Consider the following 18372-nt stretch of genomic DNA (forward strand, 5'->3'; position numbering starts at 1 on the left):
CTTCTTCTTCTTCTTCTTCTTCTTCTTCTTCTTCTTCTTCTTCTTCTTCTTCTTCTTCTTCTTCTTCTTCTTCTTCTTCTTCTTCTTCCTCTTCTTTTGCATTAGAGGTCCAGCTGTTCTATCACTATTTGTTGAAAAGATAGTCCCACCCCACCTCATAATAGTGCATTTGTTCTTGCGCCAAAGATTTAGTGTACTTTATATCTGGAAGAATAAATAAAGTAATTTGGACAATGCATTGGCCACTCTTATTATATCAGAGGAATGAGGAAATTAACTTCTTTTCAAAAATAATTGCAATCAGATGTATATGTTTATGTGTTTGATCTCAACAAGCAATTCATGGAAGGAAGGGGCCTCGTGGTCACTAGGATGTTATGGCATATTCCGAACATTTTCACAGTGATCAAATAATATTTTATTTTATTATATTACTTATCACTATATGATGTGGCATTCACATTCTTTATCCACGTAAAAAGTAAATATTTATTCACTTTGTGAAAAATCAGAGTAGCTAACACAGTCCTGGAACACAGTTGGGATTGAATATACTTTGGTTAAGTGAGTAGATTAAATCAAGGTGATTCGGGCTATGCTTTAGGTTTTAGAGCTAGGCAAACTTTATTTTCTAATTCTGGGCACATATATGGAACAAATTTATTATAAGTTGATCATTACTTTTAAAGCTGGTATATCTGCAAAGTCATCCAGGAGGAAAATAAGAGGGGGCCAACAAGCTGAATATGTTTCTTATGTCACACGTTGTGTTAGCTGGGTCCCATAAATGTTTAAATTTAATCTTTATAGCTCTGTGTCATAACTACTCTGGAAATTATATGAACTGGGTTTTCACAGACTATGAAACAGATCCAACTGGTGGATATAATGTTCTTAAGACTACATTCATCTAAATAGTTTCTATCTAAAATGCTAATCAGTTACACTTATCTGTCTAATCTGGGCAAGTTACTGGACAAATATGCTCTTACAATAACCTTGGTGAAAGTAATCTTCTGGAAGTCTTCTTTTTAATGGCTATATTACATCTGTATTCTGATACATTTGCCTTCTGATTCTGCTCTTAAATTTCAATCCTTTTTCTCCCTCCCTTTCTCATTCTCTTTTGCATTCTGTTGCTTTCTCTCTCACTCTTGCTCTCACATTCCTACATCTGCTTCTTGGCTGAGTATTTTTATTGTGCCTATTTTACTTATCAGCATTAGATTATATTTTTCTGTTAGTATCATTTTATTTGTTACTTCATACCTTTATCGATATGAAGCCACTGTCTGCTATGATAGTATTAACAAACAGGTATTCAGTAGTGCTAGTAGTAGTGGATATTAATGAATACTCACTATACAGAAAATATTACAGTAAGTATTCTAAATGACATAATTTATTACATTAGTATAGTTAAATAGAGAAAATGTTATGCCAATTGTATAGATAAGGACAGTGACACATAGAAAAGTTAGTTAACTTGGCATACAATTTTTTGGAGAATGATTAAGATTATGGCTCTTCTACCATTTTTCATGTGTTCTAATTCCATTTAAGTACTGGAAATAAATGAAAGAAAAATAGTGGTTATTAACAGGCAACAAGAAATATAAAAAAATAAGAACACTGAAAATAAAATATAAGTTCTAGTGTTCTGTAGCACTGTAGGGTGCTTATGGTTAACAACAAATTATTATGTATTTTCAAATAGCTAGAAGAGAGAATTTTTAATGTTCCCAATGCAGAGAAATGATAAATATCTGAGGTGATGGATTTGCAAATTACCCTGATTTTATTGTTATACAACAATGTATGCCATAAATATGTATAATTAGTATGTGTCAAGTAAAAATAATAAAGATGGAAAAATACATAAATAATTTTATAAAATTCTTTAGTGGATGGGATAAATGTTAGATGAGTCAAAATTGAATTCAGATCTAGAAAATAAAAGTTGGAAAATAAAATACTAAACATATAACTTTGAGACTAAAGAGATAGAAAACAAAAAAGTCAATGTAAGAGATAGTCAACAAATTGATAAATTCCAACATATTGTTGTATGAACCCCATAAAAAAGAATAGCAAAAACAGAAGAAAGATATTTAAATGTAAAATGGCTGAGAATTTGCCAAATTAAAGACATTTAAGTCCTTTGAATAATCACACTAATTTTCGAGTAATACAATTAAAATTTTTGTTGAACCATATTGTGAAAGTGCAAATGCAAGGTGAAGCAGAAACTTTAGATGTCAGAGAGAGAAACATACAAATGATGATTAGCCTGAAATCAATTTTCTCATATGAAAAAAAGAGTAGAAGTCAGCAGACAGTAGACTGATTTCTTCAAAAGTCTCGAGGAAAATAAATATCAATTCGGATTTCTATACCCAGATGAACTACCATCTGAATAAGAAGGCAAATCAAGACATTATCAAATTTACAAAAAAATAAAGTTTACAATTCACAGGTGCAGAAGTACAGTGACAATGTTTTAATAAGAGGAAAGAGATGCAATATATTACGTTGGGGAATTTAGAAGAAAAAATAGAACATGTTTTGGAACTTTGCTTTTCTGTTTTTTGGTCCTCCTTATCTGCAGCAAGATTGCTGTCTCTTCTTCTGTCCTGTGTGTTGATAGGGATAATGAGATAGGGCCTGCCTGTACAAAGGCACAAAGGGGAGGTGTACAATCCTGGGATACATATTAAATAAGATACCCTAAAAGCTGACCCAGAGTCAGTGGTTTAAATCCAAGTAGTTTATTTGGGAGTTAATAGCAGAAACCACTGGTAAGGTAGTAGGAACCACTGGTAAGGTAGTAGGAAAGAGAAAAGGAGGAAAAGTCAATACAGGGTTTCACCTGTGCATAGGTAACATCTGTGGACAACTGAGGTGCCATTGTACTAAGAACTATGTACAAAGAATCCTCAGATAACATCTGAAAAGTAAGGAATCTGGAGAATTTTTGCCTATACTTCCTCTGACATTTACTGATGACTGCTGCCAGAGGAATGAAACAACTTACACGTGGGCTGATCATATTTGTACTGCAAAATAAGCCCTCAGTTCAAGAATTACAGACGATTAATAATTTTTGATAATATGCATTGACCATCACAGGGGCAATGAATACCAGGGGAGAGTGGGTAAAGTACCAACAGTGTTTGCTGCAGGAAAGTAATTCCAAGAATAAAAGAAGCCCCCTGCTTAAAGATCTGAATAAATTTTGAAATGACTTACCAGGATTAAGGCAGATTTTAATCTTCTGTGTTATACAATTGTGTTATATTTGTTAATTCATCATAAAAAGGAAAGAAAAAAGATACCATTTATCAATCTCCTAAAATTTCTAGTAGCCCAATACTTAGTTGTAACACCTAAAAGAATGGAAAGGTGAAAAACAAAATAAAAACATGGTAGACAGAATATAAAATAAAATTTTAGAAATAGATTTCAAATATCGATAATCATAACAAATAATTAAACAAGCCACTCTTTTTTATTTGTAAATGAGACCTTAATAAAAATGAGGGGAAAAAAAGAAATGACAGTAGACACTCCAAATATACACATGTGCTAAATAACATACTTCACTATGTCCCTGCCTGCAATTTAATTGCTTGTTCCTTGATAAGGGGGATGAGGAGAAGCGATTGCCCTCATAGGAACCCTGCTCCCCAGAGAACTCCATGCCCTTATAATTTTCTCCTGATTCCCCTTCATTAGGCTCTGGAAATTTCATTGGGAGCACACATGACATTATTTTGAAGAGACGAAACTCTGAGTAGAGCCTCCAGTCAACATTTATTGAAATGACGCTAAGCTAATTCTTCTACTACACAGCAGCCTCTCTCCAAACTGAGCATTTGCAGAAGTGGGTCTGCAACCACAGGCAGGAAAAATACCCCAAGAAAAATATTATGTTGCTTAGTGTTGAAAGTATTAAAGTACTTCACATACTCACCTTTATTTGCTATTTGGCAGACACAATTCTGTAAAGTACGTGGAATATTATTTTTATTCCACAAATAAGGAAACTGAGCTGAATAGAAGATAAATAACTCTTTTGTGTGCACAGATAAATCCACCGAACATATAAGACTTAAGGCCAGGCTTTCTAGTTCCATGTTAAGGATCTTGTCTCTATTTCTCTGTGCTTCAGGAATCTTGGAACCATTTAAGCAGTAAATGAGAGAAGTTTCTCCGATATTATTTATGTGTTCTTCCAGGGATAAATTTCTGATTGCAGACTCACAATTCAGGAATGCCTTTTCCTTCTTTTCAAGAAGCAAGATAGTTTTTATAATCAATACACAGTAGTCCCTCCTCATCCACTGTTTTACTTTCTGAAATTTTGGTTATCTGAGGTCAGCTGCAGTCCAAATATATTAAACTTCCTTCTGGAAATTGAATCATCGCTTTGTCCAACCTATCCAGATATGCTACCTGCATGTAGCTTAGTCACTCTCTTGGTTATCAGACTGACTGTCACAGTATCACAGGGCTTGTAATAGTAATGTTTTGTGTGGAGTAATTTTTATTTTACTTAAAAATGGCCACAAAGTGCAAGAATAGTGATGCTGGCAATTCAGATTTTCCAAAGCAGTCATAAAGTGCTTCCTTTACTTAAAAAGGTGAAAGTTCTTGACTTAACAGAGAAAAATTACAAATTGTATGCTGAAGTTTCTAAGATCTACAGTAAAAATGAAACTTCTGTGAAACTGTGAAGAAAGAAAAATGAATTCATGCTAGTTTTGCTGCCACATCTCACACTACAAAAGTTACAGCCATAGTGTGTTGTATGTGCTAGTTAAGATTTTAAAAAGGCATTAAATTTTGGGATGTAAGACATGAACAGAAACATGTTTCTACTGAGGATAATTGGATTTTGTACTATCCAGTTTCAGTCATCCACTGGGGGTGTTGGAAAATATCCCCTGCAGAAAAGAGGGAACTACCCCAAGAAATAGAATTCATGGAGAAACAGTGGGCAGCTACATCTTCTGTGAGTTTTTGAGCTCAGATCTGGCTAAAACATTTTTCTTAAACCTTGACATGGGGTCTAGGATTCAAACGCAAAAGCATTTTATTCAGGAGATAGTACAGTGATATTTATGAAATGACATGCTACTTTTCTTAACAAGATAAGCAAAAACTTAAGATAGATGATGGTTTCTTTGAATAGGTGGTAAATTCGTCCTGTTCATACTTGTCAGCCTGTCATGGAAAGGATAGCTCACCCAAACAGAGTGAAATGACAAATATTTACATTTCAGAGGAATCATCATGAAACGACCAAGATTCTTACTCATCTTCACTTATATTTCCACAATCTCATACTTTCCTCTTATTTGTTCATCTAGAACATCTAGCATGCAGCAATTAAAGATACAGTCAGTGGAATCAGTTAAATGTGGGTTTTGTAGCACGAATATTTTGTACTAGGTGTGGAATTTCAGGAAGACATCTAACCTTTGAATCCTCCATTTCCTTAAGTGCAAATGAGGTTATATAAATATATGTCTGTATGTGTGCATACACTACCTTCCTCCCCTTCAGTTATCTGTATCTATCTTCTTAGTATATAATTATCCCTCTATCTATGAGACAAACTACACATAAGCAGTATATTTAACCTGCTACTAATCTTGGTTGATCTGCTTTGGGAGATGGATCCATTCCAGGCATGTGAACTTCGATAAGTTAATACCTCTTCCTGCACCTCTGTTACAGATATACAATTAGAAAACTGGCCATGTGATCTGAGCAGATGTCTCAGTCAACAATCTCTAACTCTATGGATAATTTACCTACTATATATTGTTTTGTGTCTACTGTGGCAGCCTGAATAATGGCCAACAAAGAATCTGCATTGTAATCCATGGAACCTATGAATATGTTGCCTTACATTGTAAAAGAGACTGCACACAGGTGATTAAGAGGATATTGAGATGGTGAGATTATCCTGGATTATCCAGGTGGGCCCAATGAGAATATATGTACATATATAATTATTTGGGTGAGGTATTGACAAACACAAATAATTTAAGATCTGAACATATAAAATAATGTGTTATTGTGTTTAGGGGGCAGGAGGAAAATAATAGAGAATAGTGGTTACCAAAGAATAGATGCTTCCCAAGGATTTAAATACAAATACAGTAAAAATACTTAAAATACCTTGAATGTGCCCATGAACTGATCTGAAGATTAGGGTCATGCCCCGACCATGGATTTTCAACCTTCAATAACTATGATCGAGCTACGTATTGACAATAATGACAGTAAGACTGAATCCAAGATTGAAGGGGAGCTTTTCATCACAAACTAAAATGTGGACCACAGGGAAGATATTAGGCAAAAGAGGTCTTGAAGATCCCTGGGATCTCACTAAAAATGGTTGGCACAGTCACTCATGTGGAAGATGAAGAACAGAGTGGGAAATACTGGAGAAAACCAGAGACCTTAGACACAGTGTGTAGGGAAAGGCAAATCATAGAGTAAGGCTACCAGACATCAAAACCCACCCACCTGCATGTTACCACCTACCTTTCCTAAACCAGTATAAACCGTGACATTTTATCCTAATAATCGTATAGGAGCTGACACCCATTAGTATTATGCTTAATACCCACTTTGTGCTTTTTTTCATGCATTATCTCATTTAGTTCTTATAATAATCCTTTGAGCATGTCCCAACACCACATTCATTTGATTGATGGATAAAATGAAGCTCAGAGAACTTCATTTAGGAGCAATGTCTCCCAGGTAGTGAATAGTAGGACTTAAATGTGAGTGCAAATAAGCCTATTTTCATAGTCCAAACTTTTATGCCCAATAATATAATTTTCTTTAGAATTGGCTGTCAGGGTTATACATGGCTCTAATACTGTATTTATCCCATTGCATCTACTGTGTATTTATTTGTGATTTGCTCTACTATGTAGCCTCATGCATTAAGCTTGCTATAATGGAGATAAATAAATGTAAGCTAAATAAAATTAAAATCAATCCTATTTTGTTAATAGCATTTGGGTTGGAAACCACGCTGGGTATAAAGTTTGAATTTTTAAATCAATAAATGTGTAACCTTGAATAAATTACTCAGTATCTTTGTTGCCAAATTACCAGGTAGTGTAATAACTGCTCAGTCTAATGGAAGTGATGGGAGCATTAGATGACTGTATACATATAAATCACCTAGACTACAGAAGTGTAAAGCTGTTGGAAGGCTCAAAAGACCTGATTTGGGAGATGGATTTATTTCAGGCACGTGACCTTGGACAACTCATTAACTCTTCTGTAACTCAGTTTTAAAAAGTTGGGAAGGTGATTCATGAAGATCATTTCTCTTCCAAAGTCTATTGCTGTATAGCTAAGTTATCCACTAATTGCATTGCCATTTCTATGTTTCAGATATGAGGAATATTGGAGAACAAATAATTACTGTCATAACATTAGACTACACATTTCCATTTCTGTGCAAGTCTTTGTAGTTTACCACTCATTCCATCATCTCTCTTTCCTGTGGAGCACCCCATGAGTATCAAACCACATCTACAGATGATAATACAGAGGTGAATAAATTCATTTGACTAGGACTAACTAAAGCCCTAGAACGACAGGTCCCCCTCTTTGTCTTGTTCAACTTCATCTCCCTCTTCACTCTGAGTGGGAACCTGGGGATGATGCTGTTGATCCTACTGGACTCTCATCTCCACACTCCCATATAATTTTTCCTCAGCAACCTTTTGCTACTCGGCAACTGTCACTCCAAAGGTGATGGATGGGTTGCTGATAACTGACAAGGTCATCTACAATGTACGTGCTGCTCAGATGTTCTTTCTTGCAGTCTTTGCTACTGTGGAAAGTTACTTCTTGATTTCAATGGCCTATGATCGCTACACAGTAATATGTAAACCCCCACATCACACCACCACCATGACAACAAATGTGTGTGCTTCTGTGGCCATACATGTATGTCTTAGGTTTACTGACTGCTGCTGTTGACATTTGAGACATTGTAAGTCCAATGAGATCCATCACTTTTTCTGTGATATTCTGGCAGTCATGACTCTGACATGCTCTAATAAACATGTTAATGAGTTGATCCTTGCTCCTACTTCAAGGTTTAATATATTTTTTACTCTCCTCGTTATCTTGATTTCCTGCTTGTTTGTATTTGTATTTGTCATCATTTTAAAGATGTTCTCTTTAAGAATACAAGAAGGTTTTATCCACCTGTGGTTCTCACCTCACTGCAGTTTATTTTATGGGACTGTCCTCATCACATATGTGCAGCCAAGTTTTATTCATTTCATGAACACAGAAAAATTGTATCTGTGTTTTATATTATGGTTATCCCCATGCTAATCCCTGTGGTTTATAGCCTGAGAAACAATGAGGTCAAGAGTGCATTCAAGAATGTTGTTGAGGAGACAAAATATTTTCTGTGTTTAGTCTTTTAATAATGTAAAATCCATAAAACATCATTTCATCCCTCTTAGATCCACCTTATGCAATAGCTTTCTGTATTATATTATTATATTATTAATTTCTTTAGTTGAGAAACAGTTCTAAGCATGCAAAATAGAGAGAAATATGACACTGGTTTTAATAAAGTATAGTTTTTTTATTGGCACATTTTATCTAAATATAAATAATTACAGTATCTTAATATTAATGTTTCAGTCATTATGCAGTGATTTGGTGAGAGAAAGCATATTCACATGACAACCTTGAAAAGATAAATAGTCAAATTAGAATAAAAGCAGAGAAAATATTGTCATCTTTTTACCTTACTCATATGACTACCAACATCACATTTTGTTTTTTAAAATAGCATTGATTTTGATTTGCATTTCTCTGATGGCCAGTGATGATGAGCATTTTTTTCATGTGTCTGTTGGCTGTATGAATGTCTTCTTTTGAGAAATGTCTGTTCATATCCTTTGCCCACTTTTTGATGGTGTTGTTTGATTTTTTTCTTGTAAATTTGTTTCAGTTTTTTGTAGATTCTGGGTATTAGCCCTTTGTCAGATGGGTAGACTGCAAAAATTTTCTCCCATTCTGTAAGTTGTCTGTTCACTCTGATGGTAGTTTCTTTTGCTGTGCAGAAGCTCTTTAGTTTAATTAGATCCCATTTGTCAATTTTGGCTTTTGTTGCCGTTGCTTTTGGTGTTTTAGACATGAAGTCCTTGCCCATGCCTATGTCCTGAATGCTATTACCTAGGTTTTCTTCTAGGGTTTTTAGGGTATTAGGTCTAACATTTAAGTCTCTAATCCATCTTGAATTAATTTTCGTATAAGGAGTAAGGAAAGGATCCAGTTCCAGCTTTCTACTTATGGCTAGCCAATTTTCCCAGCACCATTTATTAAATAGGGAATCCTTTCCCCATTTCTTGTTTTTGTCAGGTTTGTCAAAGATCAGATGGCTGTAGATGTGTGGTATTATTTCTGAGGACTCTGTTCTATTCCATTGGTCTATATCTCTGTTTTGGTACCAGTACCATGCTGTTTTGGTTACTGTAGCCTTGTAGTATAGTTTGAAGTCAGGTAGCATGATGCCTCCAGCTTTGTTCTTTTGACTTAGTAGCAAAGACTTGGAATCAACCCAAATGTCCATCAGTGACAGACTGGATTAAGAAAATGTGGCACATATACACCATGGAATACTATGCAGCCACAAAAAAGGATGAGTTTGTGTCCTTTATAGGGACATGGATGCAGCTGGAAACCATCATTCTCAGCAAACTATCGCAAGAACAGGAAACCAAACACGACATGTTCTCACTCATAGGTGGGAACTGAACAATGAGTTCACTTGGACTCGGGAAGGGGAACATCACACACTGGGGCCTATCATGGGGAGGGGGGAGGGGGGAGGGATTGCATTGGGGAGTTATACCTGATATAAATGATGAATTGATGGGTGCTGACGAGTTGATGGGTGCAGCACACCAACATGGCACAAGTATACATATGTAACAAACCTGCACGTTATGCACATGTACCCTAGAACTTAAAGTATAATAATAAAAAAAAAAAAATCAGGGTCTCATAAAGAAATATATATCATTACTGGGATGAGGGACTTTCATAATGCCAATTCTACAAGATTTTAAAACCAACCAGTATGTCTCCCATTACTGTCTTGTATACATGGGGTTGAGTTGTGTGTGTGTGTGTGTGTGTGTGTATGTGTTTTGCTAATTATCTTTACTCTGGTATGACTTTATATATTGAATGTGAATGCAGAAAGAACTAAGTTTTCTTTTTGGTTCATAAGTTGCTGAACCACATGGAGCTACATCCTGATTATATGGAGAAGACCATTTAACCATTTAACCTGAGCTTGAGCTTGTATGGTGATTAGTTAGGATTTAGGTGGTCTCTTTGATGGAGGTAAATAATATATTCTTTCTGTGGAAGGAAGTATAAAGTAGATATTGGATGATCATAAGTATTACAATGGAAAAAACTGGTAGTTGTTTTCCAAACTATTTTATTTTTACTGTACTCATAGCTGGGCTGTTTCTCAGCCTTTATGTAGTACATTGTGGCTATGTGATTGTATTTTTGACAATCCAATTTGTGAAGTCATATATGCCATTTCAACTCTGGCCCATGATACTCCTCACGTAGTCCTCTGTATTCTCTCTTTGTCACCATCTGGAGAGACAAAATTCAGACTACAGGGGATAATGGAATCACTTACTGAAAAGACCTGGGTCATTGAATCTCTGTGTGAATTCCTATAGAACAATTAATTGAATAACCTGTGGGCAAGAAAATCTTCTGTGATCATGCCACTGCAATTTCCGAGTTTGCTTGTATGGCAGCTAGCATTATTTATCCTAACTAATACAGAGAGACTTTCATAATACAATCTGGATACTGTTTGTAGGTAATGGGGTTGGATAGCATATAATGGAAAAAGTGTCAAATTTCTGCATCACAATTTAATTCCACAATTGTTTATTTTTGAATCCTTATCCATTCTCCAAGTCATGACTAAAATGACAAGCGCAAATAAAAGTAACACAGATTTGAAACACAGAATAAAGCTACATATGAATTCCATTTCAACAAAGCTTTGTGACAAGTGTCAAGTTAATTACATGTCCTGAGATTCTACTTGTGAAAATACTACCTACTCATAGAATTATTTTGAATGGGTACTGAATGAGCCAGAACACAGCACAGTGCCTGAAATGGAATAGCTGCTCAAAATATGTTAGTAATTACTTCTCTCTATTCCTTTTCTTATTCTTATGTCATTTCATCACCTAATTTGTCACCTTTCTCTATAGAACTTTTGAAACATTAATTATATAGATTCATTTTTATAAGTTTAGCTGCACTACTGTCATTATTCTCAGATATTAGTCTGATGTTGATTACAACAGAAGGACTCAAGAGTGTCTAATAAAATGACAATTCAGTGAAGGGACAAATTTACATATTAAATGTTAAACAGGCCTACACAATTTTATCTCTATTATCTGTTCCTTCATAATATGATCACAATGCAAAGTTACCTATTTATCTTTGTGTGTGTTTACTTAAATTTGTTTTTCCACGAGCATAAAAGCTTGATGCATACAGGAACAATTTCTGACATGTTCACTAACAAAGATTCATGCCTGGAACAGAGTTGGGGCTCAGTAAAAGATTTTAGTGAATGAGTAAATGAATAATAAGGAGAACTAACAGGAAAAAAACTCATCACAGAAGACAGGTGATAAAAGATGCTAGGTTTTACTGAAGTAACACATTAAAGGGAAAACCCAATGGTTTAACATGACAAATATTTTGTATTAGTTCCCTTTGGTTGTGACAAATTACCATATGCTTAGGGAAGTAAAACAACATGTTTTTTTTTTCTTACAGTTCTGGAGGTCGGAGGTCCAAAATCAGCTTCACTAGGATGAAATCAAGGTATCAGTCTCCAGAGTCTCTAGGAAATAAACAGTTTCATGCATATTTCATCTTCAGGTGACTGCTGGCATTCCTTGACTTTTGTCTCCTTCAGTCTGATTTCTCCCTTCACAGTCACATTCTTTTCTCCATTTTATGCCTGTGCAATTTTTCCCTGACTCCACCTTTTTAATTTATATGAAATGTCCATGATATAAAATTTATTATTTAAAAGTATATAATTCATTGGTATTTAGTACCTTCATAAAGTTGTGAAACCATCACATATATCTAATTTCAAAAGATTTTATTTACTCACAAGGAAGATTCCATGTCCATTAAGCAGTGTCCCTCATTTCCACAGCCCCCTGGTCCTGGGGACCAATAATCTTATTTCAATCTCTATGGATTTACCAATTCTGTATAGATCACATAAATGTAATCTCATAATATGTGACCTTTTAGGTATGACTTATTTTACTTTGCAGAATGTTTTCAAGGCTCATTTATATTGTAACAAGGATTAATATTTTATGGCTGAGTAATATTTCATTGTATATAAGTATTACATTTTGTTCTTCCCTTCTCAATTGATGAACATTGGGGTGCTTTCATCTTTGAGCAATTGTTAATATTTTAATAACGATGCTATGAACATCTATGTGAAAATATTATTTGAAGACCTGTTTTTGTTCTTTAAGTAGATAACAAGAAGCAGGATGGCTTATGCATGTGGTAATCCGAGTTTAACTTTTGAAGACTAACAAATTGGTTTTCATAGCAGCTCTACAATTTTACATTTCCACCAGCAATTTATAAGGGCTCCAATTTCTCTACATCCATGCCAATATTTGTTAATTTCCATTTCTTTTACAATAGCCATTCTAATGGATTATAAAATAGTGTCTCTCTGTCATTTTTATTTACATTTCTCCTGATAAATAATGATATTGAGGAATTTTTTTTATTACACTTTAAGTTCTAGGGTACATGTGCATAACGTGCAGGTTTGTTACATATGTATACATGTGCCATGTTGGTGTGCTGCACCCATTAACTCATCATTTACATTAGGTATATCTCCTAATGCTTTCCCTCCCCTCTCCCCCATCCCCACAATAGGACCCGGTGTGTGATGTTCCCCTTCCTGTGTCCAGGTGATCTCATTTTTCAATTCCCACCTATGAGTGAGAACATGCGGTGTTTGGTTTTCTGTTCTTGCCATAGTTTGCTGAGAATGATGGTTTCCAGCTGTATCCATGTCCCTACAAAGGACATGAACTCATCCTTTTTATGGCTGCATAGTATTCCATGGTGTATATGTGCCACATTTTCTTAATCCAGTCTATCAATGATGGACATTTGGGTTGGTTCCAAGTCTTTGCTATTGTGAATAATGCTGCAATAAACACACATGTGCATGTGTCTTCATAGCAGCATGATTTATAATCCTTTGGGTATATCCCCAGTAATGGGATCACTGGGTCAAATGGTATTTCTAATTCTAGATCCTTGAGGAATCGCCACACTGTCTTCCACAATGGTTGAACTAGTTTACACTCCCACCAACAGTGTAAAAGCGATACTATTTCTCCACATCCTCTCCAGCACCTGTTGTTTCCTGACTTTTTAATGATCGCCATTCTGACTGGTGTGAGATGGTATCCCATTGTGGTTTTGATTTGCATTTCTCTGATGGCTAGTGATGATGAGCATTTTTTCATGTGTCTGTTGGCTGCATAAATGTCTTCTTTTGAGAAGTGTCTGTTCATATCCTTTGCCCACTTTTTGATGGGGTTTTTTCTTGTAAATTTGTTTGAGTTCTTTGTAGGTTCTGGATATTAACCCTTTGTCAGATGAGTAGATTGCAAAAATTTTCTCCCATTCTGTAGGTTGCCTGTTCACTCTGATGGTAGTTTCTTTTGCTGTGCAGAAACTCTTTAGTTTAATTAGATCCCATTTGTCAATTTTGGCTTTTGTTGCCATTGCTTTTGGTGTTTTAGACATGAAGTCCTTGCCCATGCCTGTGTCCTGAATGGTATTGCCTAGGTTTTCTTCTAGGGTTTTTATGGTTTTAGGTCTAACATTTAAGTCTCTAATCCGTTTTGAATTAATTTTTGTATAAGGTGAAAGGAAGGGATCAGTTTCAGCTTTCTACTTACGGCTAGCCAGTTTTACCAGATAAAAAATGGTAATTTATTATTAAATAAATAACCATTTATTAAATAGAGAATCCTTTCCCCATTTCTTGTTTTTGTCAGTTTGTCAAAGACCAGATGGTTGTAGATGTGTGGTATTATTTCTGAGGGCTCTGTTCTGTTCCATTGGTCTATAACTCTGTTTTGGTACCAGTACCATGCTGTTTTGGTTACTGTAGCCTTGTAGTATAGTTTGAAGTCAGGTAGCATGATGCCTCCAACTTTATTCTTTTGGCTTAGGATGGTCTTGGCAATGCGGGTTCTTTTTTGGTTCCATATGAACTTTAGAGTAGTTTTTTCCAATTCTGTGAAGAAAGTCCTTGGTAGCCTAATGGGGATGGCATAAATCTTGAATGGTAAATCTTCCTCATACTAGCTGTAGAATTGTACACATCACATAACTTCACGAATTACCAATTGCCTTGGTGATAACTAAGAACACGCATGAAAACATAAACACAGTCACACACACGGCTATGTATATCCTATATTTTGGAACATAGTATATGCTAAAAGTGGGATGTGTGTTAAGATGGACAAACATAAAACTCTCCTAGGCTAGGGTTGTACATTGAAGTTGTAAACGAATGGGAGGACAATAACAGGGAATAGAATTTAGCAAAGGATGGAAATGCTTCCAAAAGCTTTAAATTAAGATAAAAAAGACTTAAAATACTCTTCATACACTAGAACAGCTTCAAATAAAAACACTTTAAACATAAACTTTCCACTAAAACACAACTGCAGGCTAAACATAATCCACAAACTGTGAACTTTCAGCCATCAATATATGTCATTCAACTATAAGGATGACAGTAATGAGAAAAAGAGAAATTTTCAACTAAAGAAAATTGTGGATTTCAAGAAAAAAATATTAAACAAAGGAGTGGCTCACATGGAATGAACAGAGCAGCCAATCACATGGGCAGAGCATGAACTAAGTGTAAATCACTGAGGGCGGGGAGCACATAAAATCTCATGAACCTGATGTGTGGAGGAAAAAAGCAAAATAAAGTGGAATACTTAAGACTTCAAGCATTATCCATACTTGCAGCTCTACATGTTACCACCTACCTTCTCAAACCACATAAAGGCCATCATTTCATTCCAATAATAGAGGCACAACTAGCACTCATCAGGCTGTGCTAAACAATCAGCATTTTACTCATCGACATTTTTTAATGCACTTTCTCATTTAATTCTCCAAATAATACCTTGGGGTAGGTCTCATTACCACCTTCTTCATGTAGATGAAGAGATTCTTGTTCAGGTAGTTAGGTTAGGATCAGTGATTCCTAGGTTGTACATGTAGAAATGGCATGCACCTCTTCCCAGAGCCCAAGCTCCATACATAGTGCTATTCCTTCCAGTCCCTCAGCAACACCTCTGCAGTTTACACATTCGTCTACTGCCCCAGTTATCTCACCACATCTACTATGCACATATCTTTCAGTTAATTCACTGTGAAACCACAAACACTGAGTTTGAAATTATAGCGAAAATGAATAATTCTAAATTGAGTTAAATTCAGTTTTATTTAAATTGATTTAGTCAATCAAATTTGGTAACAATTCTGTCTGGAGTCAAAGCTTTGCCTGCCAATGAATAATTCTGTAAACATGAATAAAATACTTAACCTCTGGTGCCTCACAATCTAAATGAAAGTAACAACTACTCAATTTTGTAAATTTGTTGAGAGGAATCAAGGAATATAGAAGTAGAAGTATCTAGCTGTGGACACATTAGCAACACAGAAGTCTATGAACTTATTAGACTAGGAAAAGTTGAACTGACGGATTCATTAATTTCAGAATTATCATGTTGGATAATTCACACATTTTTCCAAATGTCAGTTTGCATATATATAAAAATTAAAAACTGGAGAGATGATCTGTGTGGATCCTTCAGTCAACAGTCTAGGGCTGTATTGATAATCAATCCACTAAATCTTGTTGTTAACTTCATGCTTTCATTATGGAAAATCATGAAACACATATTGTTGCTATAATGAAATAGTACATAATGTATATAGACATTTTAATTTCACTACAACCTCTACTGCCTTTAATGCTCTGTTCCTTTATTTCTCATTCATATAGGGTGTCTCCTGCTTCCAAATAACACTGATGTAGAACAGTACAGAAGTGTCACAGTTCATCTTCTTAGGACTAAGCGATGTCCCAGAACTGTAGGTCCCCTTCTTTATCACGTTTGTTTTCATCTATCTCATCAATGTAGTTGGAAACTTGGGGATGACCATTTCAATTCTCTGGTACTCTCAACTCCACAATCAAACATACTTCTTCCTCAGTAATCTGTCTCTGGTAGACTTTTTTTACTCTTCAGTTGTCACTCCAAAGGTCATATCTGGGCTCCTTAGAGAAGACGAAATCATTTCCTATACTGTGTGGGCTGCTCAGACATTCCTTTCTGATTCCTTTGCCAGTGTAGTACATTTACTATTGGCCTTAATGACCTCTGACCACTATGCAGCAGTGTGCAAACACCTGCATTACACCACCACCATGATGACAAGTGTGTGTACATGCCTGGCCATAGGTTGATACATGGGTGGTTCCCTGAATGCCTCCATTCACAGTGGGGAAACATTCAGTCTCTTTCTGTATGTCCAATGAAGTCCATCACGTTTTCTGTGAGGTTCCAGCAGCCATGGCTCTGTCTTGCTCTGATAGACATGTGAATGAAGTGGTTCTTGTTTGTGTAACCAGCTTCAATATCCTCTTTGCCCTTCTAGTTATCTTTATATCCTACTTATTCATATTTATCACCATCCTAAAGATGGTGCAGGATACCAGAAGGCTTTGGCCACTTGTGCCTCCTACCTCACTGCAGTTGCCATCTTCTATGGTACTATTATCTTGATGTATATACAGCCCAGCTCCAGTCATTCCATTGACACAGACAAAATTGCAGTGTGTTTTATACTATCGTCTTCCCCATGCTGAACCCTGTGGTCTAAAGCCTGAAGAACAAGGAGGTGAAGAGTACGTTCGAGAAAATTGTTGAGAAGGCATAATTGTCTCTAGGATTGTGAGTTTAACATTTCAGGATAATGATATCCTGATATCCTGTATAATACCTAGTTTCATTCCTTTCTGAAATTCTCCAGGCACCTCATGACATTTTAAGGCCTACACTTCAGTTAATTTCTGGAAATTATATCCTTACCTCTTCAAAAGTCTGTTGTCTAGAAAAGGGAAATATAACGATTAGAAATGTAATACCTGAATAAAAATGGCATAAGGAAAGCATAAAGTAATGTAGTTCAAAAAAATGCATTAGGAAGACGTAATTTATTCGCTCTTCATATGCATTTTCTCTATCATATGACACAAGTAACATACATGTAAAAACTCGTGAAAAACAAACCCATGAACAGAAATGCATACATGTGACTCCTGTGGGCACATATACATGGGAGTGAAAACTTAGCCAGAGGTAAAGGGAATGTGGCTAGGGTTTTAATAAAAATAATTTAGTTAATTCTGGTATTCAAATATAAATTTTTGACTACTGTTACTTTTTTCTTAAGTTGAATATTCTAAGCATTATTGTTTGAGATAAAAGTGCTATGGCTTTCAATGAAAGTATTGGTTCATATTGTTAGCATATTTTATTGGGAGATACATAGCTAAAGTACTTTAAATGATTAATATTTCTGTCTTTAAATCATTTCATAGAACATACATTTTTATATTACATTTTCTTTACATAAAAGACAAAAAGTTTTATTTTTTTTTTCAACTTTTATTTAAGATTCAGGGAGTACATGTACAAGTTTGTTAAATGAGTATATTTTGTGATGTTGAGGTTTGGAGTACAGAAGATCCTGCCACTCAGGTACTGAGCATGGTACCCAACAGTTAGTTTGTCAGTCCTTGTGTGCCTTCCTCTAGTAGTCTTTGGTATCTATTGTTGCCATCTTTATGTCCATGAGTACCCATCGTTCAGCTCGCACTTATAAGTGAGAATGTGTAGTATTTGGTTTTATAATCCTGCATTACTGTGCTTAAGATAATGGCCTCCAGCCACATCTATGTTGCCGCAAAGTATATGATTTTCACTATTTGTTATTGCTGTGTAGTATTCCATGGTGTTTATGTACCACATTTTCTTTGTCCAGTCTACCATTGATGGACACCTTGGTTGATTCCATCTCTTTATTATTGTGAATAGTGCTGCAATGAACATATGAGTGTATATATGTCTTTTTGGTGTAACAATT

The 18372-nt window shown here is 35.4% G+C and overlaps 1 protein-coding gene across 1 annotated transcript in view; it reads left to right on the forward strand.

The window, feature by feature from the left end:
* LOC111544855 (olfactory receptor 5B12-like) overlaps positions 1-18372 on the forward strand; it is a 54481-nt gene that overhangs the window by 14677 nt on the left and 21432 nt on the right. The window contains exon 3 of the mRNA XM_023215545.2: positions 11902-11949. The gene's annotated coding sequence lies outside the window, so the exon portion shown is untranslated. The remainder of the gene's footprint in view (positions 1-11901; positions 11950-18372) is intronic.

The sequence above is a fragment of the Piliocolobus tephrosceles genome, chromosome 13, assembly GCF_002776525.5.
Source record: "Piliocolobus tephrosceles isolate RC106 chromosome 13, ASM277652v3, whole genome shotgun sequence".
In the NCBI taxonomy this organism is placed as follows: Eukaryota; Metazoa; Chordata; class Mammalia; order Primates; family Cercopithecidae; genus Piliocolobus; species Piliocolobus tephrosceles.